Genomic DNA, 20,732 nt, shown 5'->3' on the forward strand with positions numbered 1-20,732 from the left:
GACATCAGAACTAGCTGTAAATTATCAAAACATTTGCAGAGGTGAATCGGTAAAAAAATTATAAATTTAGGACAGAAGTGGCCGTGACGTTTTGGAGGTCCACAGGAACACAGATTCAGAAAGGCCTCAGATTGCTGCAATACATGATTATTAGACTGGGACTGTTTTAATTTCGGTGTTCATGAGTGTGATGGCGTGTGGACAGAAGCTGTTCTCATAGCTGGTAATTAGTCTGGTTGAACGTCGAAGGTGTTTCCGAGGCATGTGATTATAGTTCAGGGTCAAAGTCACATTTATTCTTTCCAGTCAGGTTCCTTGTTTGCTCTGAACACACCTTATTACTCCTTTTAGCTCAGTTTTATCCACACTACGTGCACAGTCGCTGTCCATATTTGTTTTGACTGATATGTAAATGTGTGTTCATGGAGGGCCGACTGGGCACCAGGTGACCTGTCAGTTGCTCTGTCAGTTGCTCTGGACTTGTAGGTATTTGAAGGTGTGTGTCTGTCTCTAGGACCTTTAAAGTCACCAAACCTGGGTGTTTTTGGAGACCCTTCACTGTGTTTCCAGCAGAGGTAGTACCACAAAAGCCAGCTATTTTCACCAAAACATTGCTGCTTTTCCTGCTGGGATACTACAACCAAAAGCAAGTATTCAAACCAAAGCATAATCTTTTTTCCTAATCATAACCTAGTAATTTTGGGCCTAAACTTATATCCACTTTAAGCTCAGCTTTGTTGAAATGTAAGGAAACATGTTGGCATTGCATGTTTCTGCAAACTACAGTATGTTGTTACATTTATTTTGTAGCTGATATGTTGAAACTGTATCAGCTACATAATAATGTAAACTATATTATGATTTTAACACATTTTCTATATAATAACATACAAATGTAGCACAAATGTAAGACGTTCGGTTGAGAAATTCTGTCAAATGCATGTATATTTCTTGTTTCTCTTGCAAATGTATTTAGTGCATGACTGCAAATTATTTAACTGCTGTAACATCTACTGGCATTTACATTTAAACTTCCATCAAATGTTTCTGAAACCGCTTGTTAACACTTCATCTGCACTCTTCATGCACCAAAAATAAAGAGAGAAACATCAGCACATCTGAGCTTAACTGAACTGGGACTGTTTAATGATGAACTATGAAATAAATAAGCAGCTTCTGCCAGAATAGTTCAGCCCTACCTGGATCTGAGGTCTGGAAGGTGGATCCTCTGGTCCAGTTTGGAAGTATTTCAAACACCATGATGAAGATGGATCAGGAAAATGTTGGCTCCAATAAAACACTGGGAAAAAAGGGAGAAATAAGATGATCAGTGTGAGTGAAAACAATTCAGAGCTAAACAGAGTTAAAATTACATCTCAACTTTGTCAAAAATGAAGGCTTTCTCCCTTTTTCATTGTGTCACTATTTGGCTGTTGCATCAAATAAATGAGAGCAGAATCACATTCATCCCTAATAACTGCAAGAGGGTCTTTCAATCTGATACATATTTAATCTTAATGTACTGTTATGTTTAATGAGTGTGGGACACTTTCCTCAGTCTGTCTGAGGAGGCCGCGAAACGAGAGGTGAAGAGCTGTGTGACTCTTTGTCCTCCTGGACCAAATGTCCTGCTGCTGTTAGTGAAACTTCTGAGTTCACTGAAGAGGACAGAGAAACACTGAAGGTCATCCTGAGTCTGTTTGGTCGAGATGCTTTGAATCACTCGATGGTCGTCATGACACATGATGGGAGTGAAATGAGTGTCACCGTTAATGAACTCCTTAAAGACTGTGGAGGACGACACTACAGCATGTCTGAAAACAACCACACATCACTGATGGAGAGGATTGAAGAAACAGCAAATAAAAACATCACACCAGCTTTAAACCTGGTTCTGTGTGGGAGGACAGGAGCAGGGAAGACTTCAGCAGCCAAGGCCATTTTAGGTCAGACAGAGCTTCATCCAGAGAGTGTTAAACATCAGGGAGAGGTGTGTGGACGTCCAGTGTCCCTGGTGGAGCTGCCTGCCTTGTATGGAAAACCTCAGGAGGCAGTGATGGAGGAATCATTCAGGTGTGTGTCCCTCTGTGATCCTGAGGGCGTCCACGCCTTCATCCTGGTCCTACCTGTGGGTCCCCTCACCGATGAAGACAAGGGAGAGTTAAAGACCATCCAGGACACGTTCAGCTCTCGAGTCAATGACTTCACCTTGATTCTGTTCACGGTGGAGTCAGATCCTGCAGCTCCAGCTGTTGTTAACTTTGTAAAAGAAAGCAGAGACATCCAGGAGCTCTGTGAGAGCTGTGGAGGAAGATATGTTGTTCTCAATGTCAAGGACCAGCAGCAGATCCCAGAGCTGCTGGATGCTGTGGAAAAGATGAAACTGAGACCCAATGAAGACGAACCACACGGCTACACAACAGAAACATACGCACATGCTCAAAGAGAGAAAATCATACAACAGGAGAAACACATTACCACGTTACAGGCTGAACTTCACAACCTGCAAGCAAAGAGCTCTATCAGCTGTAAGTACTATTATTATAAAAACAAATGATAATAAATCATATTGTTAGTATTATTGTGATATTCTAACTTGCATTTAATACTGTTCGACATGTAGATTATTTAGGTAACCCCAGGTCTTATTATTCCACAGGTGATGCTGAGAAGCAGAGCTCAGAGTGTCTCAGGATTGTGCTGTTAGGGAAGACCGGCTGTGGAAAGAGCTCTTCAGGAAACACCATTCTGGGAAGAAAGGAGTTTGAAGCCAAATCAAGTCAAACATCAGTAATCAAACTTTGTCAGAAAGCATTGGCTGAGGTGGACGGTCGTCCTGTTGTTGTGGTCGACACTCCTGGTCTGTTTGACAATAGTTTGTCCCATGAAGAGGTTAATGAGGAGATGGTGAAATGCATCAGTCTTCTGGCTCCAGGACCACATGTCTTCCTGTTGGTGTTACAAATCGGCAGACTCACACCAGAAGAGAAGGAGACATTAAAACTGATCGAAAAAGGTTTTGGGAAGAATTCTGAAAACTTCACAATCATTCTTTTCACAGGAGGAGATTCACTGAAACGTGAAAAGATTAATAATGAACGTGACGAGAGAAGGAAGGAACAGGAAAAGAGAGAAGAAGAAGACAGGAAGAGAAAACACAAGGAAGAAATTCAGCGACAGGAGTGGAGACAAAAAGTTTCAGCTTTGGAGGAAAAAATAAGATCAGAGTCAGAATCAAAGGAAACGACTGACAGAAAGCTGGAGGAGAGCAGAGAAGAGATGAGAAAAGAACGAGAGAACTGGGAGAGAAAACAACAAGAATGGTGGGACAGAAGACATCAAGAAGATGAACAAAGACGACAAGAGGAACAAACAAGACTTAGAAAACTTTCAAGAAGAGTACGAACAGGAGAGAGAGAGAGAGACAAAAAAGAGAAATGAAGAGGACCGAATCAGAAGAGAACAAGAGGAAAAAGAGAGAAAAGACATGGAGAAATATGAGAAAGTAATTGAGAATCTAAAGAAGATACATGAAGGGGAGGCCAGAAAGAAAGCTGAAGAATTCAATGAATTCAAAGAGAAACACAACACAAAATTAAAAGATCATGAGAAGCAAATGAGAGACAAAGATAAGGAATACGACATCTTAAAGGCTCTTTCAGTCCACAAAGAACAAGAAATGAAGAAAAAACATCGACAGCAAATTTGTGATTTGGTGAAATGCGTGACCAAAAAGAAAGAAAATCTGAAAAAAATCAATGACTTGTTTCAAAACCAAGAGGAAGAAATGAATAGGGCGGAAAATGAGGAGAAAAGGAAGAAACTGCAGCAAAAACATGAAAAACAACTAAGTGACTTGATTCAGGAACTTATGGGAAAAGTCGAAACATCAAGCTGTCCCATTTTATGAGGATTTGTTTCATGTGAATGTCACAACAGAGCAGTTTAAGATCTGCCTAATTTTTGCTAGTTTCATTTAGTTTTAATAACAGAAACCTTAAAGAAGCAGAGACTTTGCTGTCATAATTTGCCAAAAACTACACAGCTGACGCATGACAAAGTGTTACTGAATACAATTCTATCTAGTTGAAGAGATTTCCGACTGAAGCAAATAGTGGCAACGTTGGACAAAATCACAGCAGAAGTCATTCTGGGCCACATCATTTTTAGACTGTTGTAGGATCTTATATCATATTTTGTGGTTGCTGTTTTGGGACAGTTTGGTCTCATGGATGTGGACTATGAAATTCATAATCTATACGAGCATCCATTTTTCACCTGTGTCAGGTTAGTAAGAGATAGGGTGAGTGGATCGCTGTATTTTTGTTGACTTTGTTTGCAGTGATTATTTTGATTACAAGTTTGTGCATGTTCCAAAAAGTTTATTCCTTTTCATTAATAAAATGACTCAATTTTTGGGGGTTTTTCAACAAGTCTTTTTCTTGGCGTGTCATACAAGTCAACCGGACCTGGCCTCAGCCTCTTAGTAACTTTGAGTTTGTTTACTGAGGTCACTACAGATTGCTTCTGTGGTTTCTTCTTTCTTTGCATAAGCCTAATGGATGTTGACAGCTGCCACTCAACACTGTTGCTCATCTTCAATAACAGGTGTACCTGTTGAACAGCTGATTTCAGGCACACACTGGCTCAATAAAATATGTCCAGTAGCAATGGATTAACCTGGAAGTAAAATTGTCACAGTACAGCAGCCTGATGGCAGCGAACACTTTCAGCTCCCATAATCACTGCTCCTCCTCCTCATGCATAAATGAAGCATTGCAAATAGTTTATACACATGTGATTAGGGGAATTACAGGATTTTAAATATTTAGAAACCCATATATCTAGAAACATACACTTGCATTTATGAAATGAATTAACAAATGACTGATAAATGAGCACAATGCAAAATTTAAATGAACACAATGAAGTAACTGGGCTGCTCAAGTGAGGCATATAATCTGCTGGATGGATAAGAACTTTTAAAAGAGATGTTCTCAGAATTGATCCCTGTCAGCCCTCCAAGAAGACTCAGAGTGATGACTCAGCATTTTTTGGGCAAACGTGAACACACCATGTATCTAGTTATATGAGAAATATACAAATATCCACAGTCCTTAAGAAAATTCCAACTTGAAAACAGAAGTTATTCATTAGAAACGGATCACCTTGTGTGCACAGAGACATCAGTATCAAGTGTAAATCACCAAAAAAGTAAACCTGTTCAAAGTGAGATGACCTAAAAGAGCCGACAGGTCCTTACATCTCTAAAAACACTGAATCAAAATCTCAAAAAGGTTTTCTGTTTTGATAAACTGACAATATATCTGAATTATAAAACCCTCAAAACTAAATCTGGTGACCACAACAACAGTTTTAGGACCAAAGATAACTTACCTGCGTGAGTTTGGTTCATTTCCTCAGTCCCTGGTGCTGGTCGATAAATGAAATGCAGGATGGGATACTTGTCCATCTAAGGTTCTCACAGATCACCTCCCAAAACATCCTCGATAAAATGGATGAAGCGAGAGGACGGTTCTTTGTTGGTGTCATTTCAGAAGTTCTGAAAAAAAGAAAACTGAGAAAGTCCTCAGATATCTGGAAGAGCCTCCGCTGTCGTTCAGATCTGTCGTTTAGTAGCGTTGCTGTTTCCCAAAACGGCTGTTTCAGATGAGACAGTTAAAGATAATAGACAATTAAATATACGAATAATTAAAAAGAACATTAAGATATTACCTCAACACAACTCCATACTAACACATATACAAAATTATTTTAACTTAATTTTTTAAGGATCTTTTTAAGGAAGAAGTTTTAACATGTAATATTTAACATGCAGCCCTCTGTTATCAGAACATCTGTGTTTCCTCACATGACCCTTGTTTTGACATTTAAACATTATTTTTATGTGAACATAGTGAAGGTAAGCTATAATAACCAATGATAAAAAACTGTGGGATGTCTGACTTCCAAAATCTTATACATTAAACTTCACAGTACCAACGTTTAATTACCAAAACATTGAGGTAAATCTGTTCAAACTGAGATAGCAGGTCCTTGCACCTCCAAACGTATTTGAGCAAATATTTAATAAGCATTATTTAAATAAATCAGAAACCTACTTGAAATATAAATGTTAATAAAGAAATAAATTAATAATAATAATAATAATAAAATTCTTAAAACTAAACTAGTGACAAAAACACTAATTACAGTACAAAAAAAATGATAACTTACATGTGTGAACTTTGGTTCATGTCCTCCATCAGTGCTGCTGGTCAATACATAAAATGCATGCTGGGACATTTGTCCCTGAAAGGTTCGCATTGGTCACCTCCCAAAACATCCTCAATAAAATGGATGAGCAAAGAAGACAGGCGGGCATTTGGTCCATACTCAGATGAATGCAAATGTGAAGTTTCAAAAGTCAGCAAGACCACAAATTCAGAAAGTCCTCAGAAATCTGGAGGAGCCTCTGGTGTCATCTCGGTCAGTTGTTTTGGAGCGATATTTCCCAGAAAGATGCAGAAACACTGGACAAAGATCAGTTCATCGGATATATACGGATGTTGAAGTGAACTGAAGTTGGGTATGTTTTCAGAGACAAACGTACTAAACCATGTGCATCTCTTTTAAGACCTGATTTTCTTTGGTGTCTGTTGAGTCTGTCGGATATAAAGCAGCATGAGCTGCAGTCATCCAGGTGTTAACCAGCAGCTGATCTCTCCACAGACAGGTGGACCTCCAGACTCACAGAGAGAAACTTTAACGTGAAGCTTCAACACAGTCTCAGCTGAGTGACGACAAAAACTGTTGACCTGAACGAGTAAATCTTTATCTGCTTATAAGATATTCATAAAAATGTTGGACCAAATGTGGAAGTTTGTTTCAGATTTGGGAATATGCATCTTACAGTCTTTTGGGTGGGTATAAATGAAGATGACTGCGCTGTAGAGAAGGGCTGCGATTAAATAAGTATAAACTTCTTATACTCCTTTCGGACATGTCAGTGCTTGTAAATGGAGTTATGTAACATGCTTTTCACTTTATTCTGTTTATTTGTTGGAACTGATTTGTCTTTTTGTTTGTTTATTATCAGTTTTCTCTTTTATATTTGTTTTTCCGTGTTCATATTTAAATTTACATTACTTGTCTTTTTAGTTTTTTTAGTTTTTGTAATTTCTACGTTAACTCACTTTTGTTTTGCAGAGGCCTCGGAAAGATGAATTCCTTTAAAATAATGTGAAAAAAATGTTGCAATAACATAATGTTATCAAGAATCAACTGTGTTCATTATTACGGTAATTAAGTACGTAACATTTTTAATTTATTTTTTTGAGTTATTTTTAAAATAACTCAAAAACATGTTCATAATTATAGTAACAGTACAAAATTAAAATTCCCTTTAAATAATGTGATAAACTTATATTTTATGAGGAATCAACTTTAAAAAGTGTGTTCATAATTATGGTAAATAAATACTTAATCACCATAATCATGAACAAGTTTTTAAATGAATAACCAATGACAAGTTCATTTTCTCCAAATAAGTTTTCCACATTATCTAAAACAAATTCTAAAGTGTACTTAATTAATGCATTTATTAACATACGTTTTGAGTTAATTACTGATTAAAATTAAGTTGTTCCAACAAACTTTTTCACATATTTTAAAAGGAGTTTTAAAGTGTTAAGCCTTATGAGGATGATTGAGTTGACCTCAATATTACTCATTAAAAAGGGAATTCAAAAAAAAAGAAAAAAACAACCATCCACAGCAGTGTGGTAGATGAGCTGAACCTCCCAAAATATTCCAGTCCTACCTGGATCTGAAGTCTGGACGGTGGATCTTCGGGTCCAGTTTGGAAGTTTTCCCACGCCATGAAGACGGAGAGGAGACGTCAGAAAAATGAAGACAGATAAAACACTGGAGAGAAAAACAAATAAGAAACTTCGATTTCTGTCCACAACAGCCAATGTAACTGATGCACGTGATCAGTGTAAGAGAAAATTATAAAGCGCTGAACAGTTTTAAAACTAGGTCTTTATTATTTCCAGAATTAAGGCTTTCCACCGTTAAAAAACCCCAAAAAAAACAACAACTTTGTGTTAGACTTTAACTGGCTCTGACTTCACTGCTTTACATTTTTGCTTCACATTTACACACTGCTGTATCTCTTTAAAATGTTTTATTTTTGTTATATGTAATATAACATTATATTGCATGTTCGTTTTTTCTGTTTTTTGTGTATAATATTTTCTCTATTTCCTTTTTAAGTGTTCAAATCAAACATGTCAAAACGGAAATGATCGTTTTTTGTTTGTTTGTTTTTTTTTTATCATATTTTCGATGGTCCTTGAACACATCAGGCTTTCCTCGGGGACATAAAAACAACCAAATCTGATCATAAAATAGTAATATTTCATACGTCTAATTGAAACTGTGTCCTAAAATAAGGACCATCAGCTCGACAACAGTGAAACACCACCGAGGCTTTTTCCAACTGCAGGATTTCATTTTCTACTTTAACTTTTAATCAAAGTTTTATTTTAAACAACTCATGTGGAGGGAGGCTCGCGCATTTTATACAAGTCACTCAGGAAGGGAGTTTCACCCCCTCCATCTCTGATAAATATATTTACATTTTTAACACATTTGTGTCAGATTTCGTTTTTGTTTTGTCCTGAAATGAAATGATCCAAAAGTGGAGCAGTCACAGGTCGGTGCGCCTTTATAGCTTTTGTCAGAAATATAAATTCTTGTGGTAGTTCCTGATGTATTTTTATAAAGTTTGAAGCTTTTTTTAGAGCATAATAATTAATAATGTAATAAATCATAGAGGTGGAGTTCCTCTCCAGTCCTCTTGAGGGCTTTTTGTTTCTTCTGTCTTCTCTTTCACTTTCTATGAGAGTTTTGGAGGCAGCGACGGAACATCAGCCGGACTTTAACTCGAGGTAAACATCCAAAATATTATCGGTCTAAAGTCAAAAAATGGAGGATTCATTACTGCGGATCAATAGCGGTGATTATTGATCAGCGCGGGCTGTTTCTGCAGGTGTTGATGTGACAGGTGAGTCACATCAGACTGTTATTATCTGACTGAGCAGAAAAGCGTTTATTGAGCATTAATTCATTATTCATTCATTACAGGCTCACAGATAAATACATTAACTAACGCTGTCAGATTTAGATTAATGACTGCAGGTATACAGTCGCAGGTATTTTGGGAGTTGGAGACGGAAACGCAGCGTAATTTTTAAAAAAGGAGCGACGCAAGAAGACGGATCTTTTATCAAATTTAATTGTTTTTTAGTCTTTTTCAGTCATTTTTAATGAGAGAAATCGTCGCCGTTTAAGCCTTTCCATCACCATGACGATTATTTTATTACTTATCTGATAATTAAACTTTATTGGTAATAAAGGCGCTGTCAGCTCCGGATTCATGACTTCAGGTGTGCGCAGGTGAGTCAGGTGTGCGTGTGAAATATTTATGCAAGAAAACACGACTTTTATTTTTAATATGTTGGGCGATTATTTTGATTCTTTCCAAGACCAGTTATTTTCATATGGGGGAAATATGAAATAACTGCTCAGATGAAGGTTATGTTTGTATAGTTTTTGTATAAATTTCAAAGTCGCCATTTTAGATTCAACTTTTAAAAAAGCAGGAAGAGGAGTTACATCAGCTGCAAAGTTACATTAGACTGACTTTATGTATTTTATTGTCATTTTTTCTCTTTAATCTGTTTAATCTAGATTGTATTACATTGAATTGTATTATCAGTGTTGTAATATCTGTTGAATGTATTTATGACATTTTATTTTGTCTTGCATCCATCAACCTGCTTTTTTTCTTGTCGCTTTTACAGTCGACATTTGTTCTGTCAGGTCATTAGTCATCTGTAAAGCACCTGGAACTGAACTTACCTGTTTGTAAGGTGCTGTGGCCTAAAAAAAGTTTGGCTTTTGGTTGATCCCCTTTTAAAGAAGCCTCATGTAATTTCAGTAGCTCATTCACATAATATCTTATTCATCTGGTTAGAATCAGTGAAATCTCTGTTGTGAGACCCCACAACAAACTCAAAATGACAGGAAAGCTACATTATAAAATGTGGTACTAAGTTAAAACAACATTTCATTAGTTTTTGGGGGGATTTTATCCGCTGTCACATTATCACCTATAAGAGGGAGGGTTGTTAGTTTGAGTCCTGACTGTGGTGACATGACTGACGCTCCAGTTTGCTCTGTGATAACATCTAAACAGCTGAAATAAAATCATTGAAATTCGAAATATTCTTCCTTTAGGTTTCTAATGCAGCAGCCGCCTGCAGTCGAATAACCTCTGATGTTTGCAGCACAGTGACATCATGGCGGCTGAAGGTGAGTCCAGTCAGACCGAGGCATCGTGTGCGGACGGGCCCCACTGACACCAAACATCGGCATCTTAGGCCCCGAAAAATTATAACTTTGAGCGGTTGTTGTCACTAAAGCATGGATACTTAAAGTATACATGTTTCTAAGATTTTTGGAAATTTCTTGGATTTTACAACATTTCAAGGATTTAGGGCATTTCCCACATTTTAGACGTTTCTCACATTTTAGGAAATTTCCAGGATTTTATGACATTTCTAGGATTTAGTGGTATTTCTATGATTTCAAGACGTGTCCAGGATTTTAGGACATTAGGGACAAGGTCTACTTTGATGCTGTTTTATGCACCCTGGTACCTTATTAACTAAGTACAAAAACAATTCACATGAATCACATTATTTTCATTGTGAATTAGAAAATGGTTGGGAGGCCACCTGGTACTGTATGGGGGGCCAGATTTGGCCGACGGGCTAGAAGTTGAGTATCACTGCCTTAGTGCATTAAAGGGTGAAAAATTGAGCATTTGAGAAATTGAAACAGTTCAGCATACGCATCCAAAGAATAACTCTTATTACCCACCAACATCTCATACTGACCCCCACACACAGTAATCTGGATCAGGGCCTGATGTTCTAGGGCGGGTGGGAGGAGGCATAAAAGTATAAATACAAGCTGTTTAACCAACATTGTGAGTTTATTTTAAAAAAGACTGTATGCATCTAATGAGCTTAAACTCTTCAATTCCAATAAAAGCGGAGCTGTATTCAAAAACGGACACGCTGTCCCTGAACGTTTACAGATGCAGGAGGACTAGTGCATCATATTTAGACGTGAGTGGCTCCGACCGAGCAGCGACATCTGAAAAGTCGGGATGAGAAGCAGGATGAGAGCAGCAGAGCGAATAGCTTGTTACTGAGATGGGTCTTATGTTTTAGGAGTTTTTGGGCTCTGCGTCAGCACCTCACTTCACCGATATTACTGATGATCAGTAAACGGGTATCAATCATGTTCTGATCGGTTTCTCAGTGGGTCAAAAACAGTTACAGAGTCTGCACAGAGTTTGAGAGATAGACTGAATAAGTCAGAGATGTATGAAAAGAACCATAAAGTTTTCACAGGCCTCCACGCTGCTTTCTATCATTTTTCTGGCCTGGCTCTGACATTAAACTGACACACCAAAACAGCCGAGTGAGCGTGATTGGCTCATGAGGTGGGCAGGTGGGGAAATGGATGGGTCCCACAAACATTCGGTGTGGGAGTCCAGAGTTCGCGTCCTGTGTGGGTGTGTGTTTTTTTTTTAACCTTACAATGTGCCTCTTTTGTCTAAACATAACCATCCATCCTTTGGTGCCTAATCCTAAGCATCGTGACGGACGCGCTGTTGTGTGAACACAGAGGCCGTGCCGCTTCACCACACATGCATTTGTTGACATCATGGTAACGGGCTGCGTCATCCCACCATGACGCCATCCCACCACGTGCATCTGTTACCATCACCGCATCCCGAAACATCATAGGTTGATGCTGCAAGAATAACTAAGTCATTGGTTGATGTGGAAGGTCACTGACTGAGCTTCACCATATGACAAGTTCGGAGTGAGACTGTGGTGGCTTTTGGGGACCAGGTGGGACCTCAGCTTGAAATTGAGGACTCTAGAGCACATCCAATGACAGGCTCAATCACGTCCCTGCCCAATGTGTGAAGGAGGAGAATTTAACCCCTCACAGCTGTCACCCATCGTTCCAGGTTCAAGTTCATGTCTTTTATTACACTCAGTTTGACGGAGGCAGCATTCACTCCACTAAACGTTGTGACGTTATGTACCACAAGAGAAACAAAATAAAAAGATGGATAAGATGAGATAAAACAGTCAGGTACGGTCCTTACATTGTTGGTGAAAATGTTGACATGGAGTGCGATCTGGCTGAGGTGCACTCTGCGTCCTGTCATCCAACATGCAGCTGCTGGTTAAAGAGTTAATACTGAAAATGCAGAGAATAATTGTTCTGTTTTTATGAATCGTGCCTGTAAACAGACTGTGAAAGGATGTGTGGATACTAGAGTGCAGCTCGGGACTCATATTGCTATTCGAACATAATAGCTGAGCGCGAGGTGCAGGTTGGCACATATTCTTTGTGCACTGCCAGGGTTGTCATCAGGTCCAGCAGGTTTGCTCACATATTTTCTCAGCAGGGTTTGTCTTAAACGTTCATACTTAGAGAACTGCAAAGTCATCAGACTGCTGTACTGTTCAAAGGACACAACTTGATGTCTTGTAATGCCATTTTTTCTCTAGAAACCTCAGTCCTTATTTTCCACTTACTTCCAGTTTTTGGAATACTGAGGTGGGAAAGATCGGACATTTCTGGACGGTTTCCTGGGTAAATTTGTGTGTCTCAATCTGCATGCAGGATTCAGAAATTTGATTTCCTGTCATGACTAGTTGAGGAAGAGGAATTTTCATTTTGAGATTTTACAGTGCAAAGTCAGAAAAAAAAGATTAATAATATCTTACTTCCTATGTCTGAGCATTTTTAAGAATTTTGAAAAATAAATTTAAGTCCATTTAATATGAATCAAGGCCTTATTTTAAATGAATGAATTCAGTGCCTTCAGACTTTTTTGAGGATCCATGGGGAACCCTGTGAATGGGACATAAGTAAATGAGAATATCTGAAAAACATAAAGAATTTCAAAATTTGTGTTTAAATCTCTGAAAGTGTCAACAGTGTCTGTTATATTGGAGCTTGGAGTGTCTGTTTAAACATTGTAAGAGAAGATACAGCGTGAAATCTGGTGCTCTATAGGGTCTAACGGAGTTTGAGAAAAGTGGAACAGTGGACCAGCTCTTTACTTTTGCGAGGCTGTTGGAGGGGTCATGGGAGTTTACCCATCTGGTCTACATGTGCTTTGTGGACTTACAGAAAAGAACGCATCCTTCAGGGAGTCTTGTGGCGTGAACTGCGGGAATACGGGGTACCCAGGTCGTTGTCTAGAGCCCTCCGGTCTGTGTATGACGAAAGTGAGAGCTGTGTCCACATACTGTGCATGAAGTCAAACACGTTCCCTGCTGGTGTTGGTCTTTGCCAGGGTTGTCTTTTGTCTCCGATCCTGATTGTGATATTCATGGACAGGATCTCAAGGCGTGTCCCGGGGGAGGAGGGTGTCAGGTTTGGGTACCTCAGAATTGCATCATGTCTCTTTGCAGATGATGTGGCTCTGTGGGCTTCATCACTCCCTGACCTCCCAGCATGCACTGGGGCGAATTGAGTGTGAAGCGCTCAGGATGAGAGTCAGCACCTCCAAATCTGAGGCCGTGGTTCTCTGCTGGAAAACGGTGGATTGTCCTCTGTGGGTTGGAGAGAGATGCTGTCCCGAGTGAAAAGGAGTTCAAGTACTTTGGGGTCTTGTTCACAAGTGAGGGTAAAATGGAGCGGAAAGGCAGCCTGATCCTGTGTCAGCAGTGATGCAGGTGCTGCACCAGACTGTCATAGTGAAGAAGGAGCTGAGCCAGATGGGGATTTACCAATTCATCTACGTCCCAGTCATCACCTATGGTCATGAGCTCTGGGTAGTGACCAAAAGACTGAATGAGATCAGGGATACAAGCGGCCAAAATGAGCTTCCTCTGTAGGGTGTCTGGGCTCAGCCTTAGAGAGAGGGTGAGGAGATCAGACAGCATGAAGGAGCTGGGCGTAAAGCCGCTATCTTGACTCAACTAGATGCACTAAAAAAAATACAAGATGACAAAACAGATGAGAGTTTTACGATTAAGGGACATGTAATGTCAAGCATTGTTTAACAGTGGAGAGGTAACCTATCCACAGATATTCCCTACTGTTTTAGAGCATCAACCCCATAAGCACAAGAAAGATCGTTCATCTTCCTCTGAAGTCTCACTTGCCAGATTTTACATCTATCTATCTATCTATCTATCTATCTATCTATCTATCAATATGGGAAAATGAATGAATGAGTGACGTGTGCATTTCTGTCTTTTCAATCAAAACAGGTGGCCTGAAGCACAGCCACAGCTATGATTTGCTGCCACCTGCCTGTGAGTTTAATTAAACAGCATGTTGAGATGAAATGTGAATTTGCATGTTGTTGATGGCTGTCACATTTGAACAAATGAATTATTTTCTCTTTGATTTTTAAAGTTTTAGTGTAAGTTTTAGTTCTACAACCCCAACTCCAAAATAGTTGGGACATTGTGTAAAATGTATATAAAAACAGAGAAAGATCATTACAAATCCTTTTTTTAACCAATATTTAACTGAATACAGTCCAAAGACAAGATAAGAAAAACTTAAATTTCTTCTATTATTATTCACTCTTTCTGAATTTGTTGCCTGCAAAAAGTTTTGAAGAAGTTGGGACAGGAGCATGTTAACCTCTGTGTGACATCACATTTTCTTTGAACAGCACTCAGTAAGTGTTCGGATCTGTTTGTTGTGCGTTGTGCTTCATAATGCTCCACACATGTCCAATTGGAGACAGGTCTGGACTACAGGCACAATGTGTCTCATTGTCTTGCTGGAATAAGCAGGGACGTCCCTGAAAGACATCTGGATTGCAGCATATGTTGCTTCAAAACCTGTATGCACCTTTCAGCATTCATGGTGCCTTCAGAAGTATGAGGTTACCCATGATGCCATGGACACCAACACCGATTTTTTGTCTAACCAAAGCACACTTTTCCACTTCACTGTTTGGGCCCAGCAAAGTCCTTACATGCAGGGATTTCTCCATATTCACTGAATCTTTTGATGATATCATATATCGTAGATGGTGAAATCTTTAAATTCCTTTCAATTCAGAAATGTTTTCAAACTGTTGTTCTGTTTGACCGTGCAGTTTTTCCACAAAGTGGTGAAACTCACACCATCCATGCTCATGAATGACTGAGCCTTTCAAGGATGTCCTTTTCATACCTATTAATGACACTATCATTTTTTACCAATTGACCCTGTAAAAATTCCAAGCTTTCTTGAGGATTCCACAACTTTCCCGGTCTTTTGTTGCTCCTGTCCCATCTTGTTGCAGGCATTAAATTCAGACTGAGGGGATATTTCCGAACATTAAATATGTCTCTGTACCGTATTCAACTGAATGCAGTTCAACAAGGCTTTGCAAGTCATTTCATTCTGTTTCCATTTACTTTTCACATACTGTCCAAATTTTTTGTAATGGGAATTGTAAATTCAAATGACCATTCTAATTCAGTGTTTTTCTTTTCAGTGTCTGAGCTGAGGATCGTTCTGCTGGCAAACAGCTGGTCTGAGAGCAGCTCGGTGGGGAATTTCATACTCGGAGAGACTAAGTTCAACACTGAGGAAGAACCAGACCGCTGTATAAGAGTCAGAGGACAGTTTGAGAAGAAAGAAATAGTTCTGATCAACACTCCAGATCTGCTGCATCCCAACTTCACTGAGGAAAAACTACAAGGACATGTAGAAGACTGTATGAGACTCTCTGATCCTGGACCTCATGTGTTTCTGCTGGTTCTGCAGCCTGAAAACTTCACTGAGGAACAAAAACTGAGACTCTGCAGAGTCCTGAAACTCTTCAGTGATCAATCATTAGATCATTCATTGATCCTGATATCACCACCCAGAGAGGAGAGTTCAGGTTTCACAGACAAAGATGAACCAGAGCAGCCCTTAAAAGACCTGATCAAGAAATGTAGATACAGACACCTGAAGCAGAAGAACCTCGAACGTTCAGAGCTGTTAACACGTTTGGGTCAAACTGCAAAGGAGAACTCTGGAGAGCATGTGAGCTGTGATCTGTCTGAGGATGCAGGTTTGATAATGAAACCAGAGTCTGAGCCCATGAGACCAGCTTTAAACCTGGTTCTGTGTGGGAGGACAGGAGCAGGGAAGACTTCAGCAGCCAAGGCCATTTTAGGTCAGACAGAGCTTCATCCAGAGAGTGTTAAACATCAGGGAGAGGTGTGTGGACGTCCAGTGTCCCTGGTGGAGCTGCCTGCCTTGTATGGAAAACCTCAGGAGGCAGTGATGGAGGAATCATTCAGGTGTGTGTCCCCTGTGATCCTGAGGGCGTCCACGCCTTCATCCTGGTCCTACCTGTGGGTCCCCTCACCGATGAAGACAAGGGAGAGTTAAAGACCATCCAGGACACGTTCAGCTCTCGAGTCAATGACTTCACCTTGATTCTGTTCACTGTGGAGTCAGATCCTGCAGCTCCAGCTGTTGTTAAGTTCATTCACAAAAATAATGGCATCCAGGAGCTCTGCCAGAGCTGTGGAGGAAGATATGTTGTTCTCAACATCAGGGACCAGCAGCAGATCCCAGAGCTGCTGGATGCTGTGGAAAAGATGAGAGTTGGAGGATCCAGATGCTTCACAAAGGACATGTTCACAGAAGCTCTAATAGATAAGGTTGTAGAGCGGGAAATCACTTGTGCAAGACTTACATCTGAAATACAGGATTCAAAACAGAAGAGTAAAGCAGGAGGTGAAGATCAGAGCAGAGAGCCTCTCAGGATGGTGCTGATTGGGCGTACTGGCAGCGGGAAGAGTGCAACTGGAAACACCATTTTGGGCAAAGACCGTTTTAAATCTAATGCCAGCTTATGTTCAGTGACCAAGATTTGTCAGAAAGCAACAGGAAGGATTGATGGACAGCCTGTCATCATTGTTGACACTCCTGGTGTGTTCGACACGACTCTTTCCAATGATCAAGTTCAACAGGAGCTTTTAAAATGCATCAGCATGTTGTCTCCTGGACCTCATGTGATCTTACTGGTGCTGCAGATCGGTCGCAGACTTACTAAGGAAGAAAAAGACTCTGTGGAGCTGATCAAGAAATGCTTCGGCAAGAATTCACAAAAATTCATCATCATAATATTTACGAGAGGAGACGAGCTCGAAAAGATAACAATTGAGAGTTACCTACAAGACGACCATGGTGGGTTTTTGACAAAACTTATTAATGACTGTGGAGGAAGATATCAGGTCTTCAATAACAAGAATCAGACAGATCGCACACAAGTCAGAGAGTTGATGATGAGGTCCAAAGAAATGCTGAAGGAAAATGACGGCAGCTGCTACACCTCAGAGATGTTCCAAGAGGCCGAGGAAGCCATTCAGAGGGAGGTGGAGAGGATCCTGAAGGAGAAAGAAGAAGAGATGCAGAGACAGAAAGAGGAACTTCAGAGAAAACACGAGGAGGAAATGGAAGCAGTGAAGCAACGAATGGAACAACAGAAAGCAGAAATTGAACAGGAGAGAGCCAGACAACTGAAAGAAATGGAGGATAACATCATCAAGGAGCGTGAGGAGAGAAAGAAAGAACAGGAAATAAGAGAAGAAGAGGAAAAGGAGAGGAAAAGGCAGGACGACATTCAGCGACAGGAGTGGGAGCAAAAACTTGCAGCTCTGGAGGAAAAAATTAAGTCCGAATCAGAAGAAAAGCAAACCATTGACAGGGAGTTTGAGCAAAGCAGAGAAAAGATGAAGAAGAAACAAGAGGACTGGGAGAGGGAAAGAAAACAATGGTGGGACAAACGAAATCAAGAAGATGAACAGAAACGTCAGGAGGAGAGAACAAGACTTAAAAAACTCCAACAAGAGTATGAGCAGGAGAGAGAAAAACATGAAAATAAAAAGAAAGGAAGAAGATCGAATCAGACGAGAACAAGAGGAGAAGGAGAGAAAAGAATTAGAGGAAAATTATGAGAAAAAACTGGAGGAAATAAAGAAGACATATGAAAAGAGGGCCAGAAAACAAGCTGAAGATTTCAATGAGTTCAGAGAGAAATACACGATGGACTTTACAGCGCTGGTAGAGAAGCACATGGGGGAAATACAACATTTGAAGAAAAAGCATGAAAGACAAATGCAGGAGACAGAGGAGAGCCACAGCAAAGAGAACGATCTGTTAAAAAACCTCTCAAGTCACAAAGAAAAAGCGCTGAAAGAAGAAACAGAGAACCTGAAGAAAAAGCACGAAGAAGAAATAAAACAACTAAAACGGAAATACAAAGACAAATGTATCATCCTCTGATCCTCCAGCTGACTCTTGATCATTATGACGTTAACATCACAGGGCATCATTTAAACATCATTTAACAGCAGGTTTCTGGACTGTTTATGCAAAAGTGTATACAGTTATAACTTAAAAAATGGTCACATAATGTGCATGGGGTAAATAACTACAACACTGATATGACAGGACAGAGTGTATTTTGTCCTGTTCTCTAAACCTCACATAAACAGAGCAAATTGTCCTTTGGATTAAACTGTGGTACTTTGAGATACAAACAAACAAGGATGTGTACATCTGTTCTGCAGTAATGTTACATACTGTTGGCAAAATCTGCTGCAAAGTCACAGGTTTTACACAACATCATACATAAGGGCGGCAACTTTGTGTATAACTTCACCTTGCAGTAAACGTTGCTAGGTAACGTTAGCTTATGTTAGCTAATCAATGCTAACGTTACGGCCAACTTCAGTTTCGTAACGTTAGCTCATCATGTCATCTGTTCAACTTAGTATTTTGTTCTTTGACTGTCGGACATCACTGTAAACTGTGGCAAAAAATTGTAGTTAAAGCCCTTTAACTGAAAACTGTTAAAGTTACTTTGGCTGTAACATTACCTCATCCCAAAAAGAGACATGTTGACTTTCCAGAACACATTCTTAAATAGCCATTATTAAAATCATTAAGTCCTAAAGACGTAAAATGAGCCATTTTCCGATTATAGAAATATTTCTTCCAGAAATCAAATGAACGCGCATCGGACCTGCGGGACTCTACCGCCTGCACGCGCATGTGACTCTCGGAGTCCCTGACACAAACACAGGCTTCGTGCCGGCCGTAGTAATGGATATTTTTAATGACAAATTATCATTTTTACCTTTTTACAACACATCCATACGCTGCTGGCTGTAAAGCTGTAATATGGACGTCTTACCGTGTCCGTATCAGAGACCGTATATACGGTCTGCGGTCTGTATTCAAACTGCCGGTTATCGGTGAGCAGCGGAGCTCTAGAGACAGATACTAAACAGTACTGAACGTAGTATTTACTGAAAGTTGAGCTGTGTAATAATACACGGGGCAATATCACAAGGCACCACCTTTCATTATGTTTTTGTGGGCACAACACTTTTTGATTCTGTTAATTTAATTTCTCCGGTCGTGATTACGATGTGATTCCCTGATAAGTTTTATGTATATTTTGTGTGTGTGTGTGTGTGTGTGTGTGTGTATAGAGAGATAGATATTTTCTGATTATCACGTAAATATTAAAACCGACAGCACCCCTGTCGTTATACCGTCGATGAAAATGAAACCGTCTAAGAAATGAAAAAAAAAAAGATTACATTATATTCACTTTCTGACAACATATCCCCCTAATCTTACACACTGGATTAAAAAGCTTGATATTTTTAACTTGTTTCAGGTGGATAAATATAGTAGTACTCGAATACAGAGGATGGTTGACTTTTCATGTCTGTCTGGACATGAACTATAACTGCATGCAGGGTTTGAAATACAGTTTTTTTCCACCTCCGTTGGGTGAGAGGGGCCCTCCGGCCCTCATTGGCAGCATGTTTTTTAGACGTCAGCTTTAAGTGAAATAAGCAGATTCATTTTTTTCATTAATTCTCAGGTGTTGGTGCACCTAGAATTTTACCTGACGTTCACCGTTAATAAAATTCAGTAATTACATCCTGTAAATGTGTTTATGTCTCTTCAGAGTTTGTGTGCTTTCTGTAAATAAATTAACTGCCAATTAATATGTCAGTAATCAGTCAGTCACTGGCCACGTAACAGAACCTAGATTCTTTATGTTATCCTTTATAAATATTAAAAATATATAAATATTCTCAGAGTGCATTTGTCCTGTTATTCACCGTCTGTCCTTTGAGACTTTGTCACGGCAGCATAAATGTTTATCATATTTATAGAATCATGATTCCTATTATCATTTATATCATCATTAGTATCGTAAGTATTATTGGTTTAGGATTTTTTTTTTGCATAATATACGTGTTTATTTTTTGTATTGTTTCATTTCCTTTCATTGGTTTATTTAGTAGCTGCTCTGGAGCTTTGGATCAAATGGTTTCCTCCTTGATTTATTTGTATCTTATCTGAATGTTTATGTATATATGTATATATGTATATGTGTGTATATATATATATATATATATATATATATCTCCTTGTGTTTCTTTGCCTTGCTTCTTTCTGTTTTATATAAAGCACTCTAAACTGTCTGTGAATGACTGGGCCTTTTCACATTTGTGACTGTGTGAAATATTTTGGCATCTATTCGACAGATTGTGATTAAATGTAGTTCATCTTTCGTTTCTCTTCAGGTC

At 39.3% G+C, this 20,732-nt stretch overlaps 2 pseudogenes; both read left to right on the forward strand.

Moving 5' to 3' along the window:
• Positions 1-422: 422 nt before the first annotated feature.
• LOC121944735 lies at positions 423-4,578 on the forward strand (annotated as a pseudogene).
• Positions 4,579-8,924: 4,346 nt separating this feature from the next.
• LOC121943945 lies at positions 8,925-19,260 on the forward strand (annotated as a pseudogene).
• Positions 19,261-20,732: the final 1,472 nt, after the last annotated feature.

This window comes from Plectropomus leopardus, chromosome 6 (genome assembly GCF_008729295.1).
Source record: "Plectropomus leopardus isolate mb chromosome 6, YSFRI_Pleo_2.0, whole genome shotgun sequence".
NCBI classification, from domain to species: Eukaryota; Metazoa; Chordata; class Actinopteri; order Perciformes; family Serranidae; genus Plectropomus; species Plectropomus leopardus.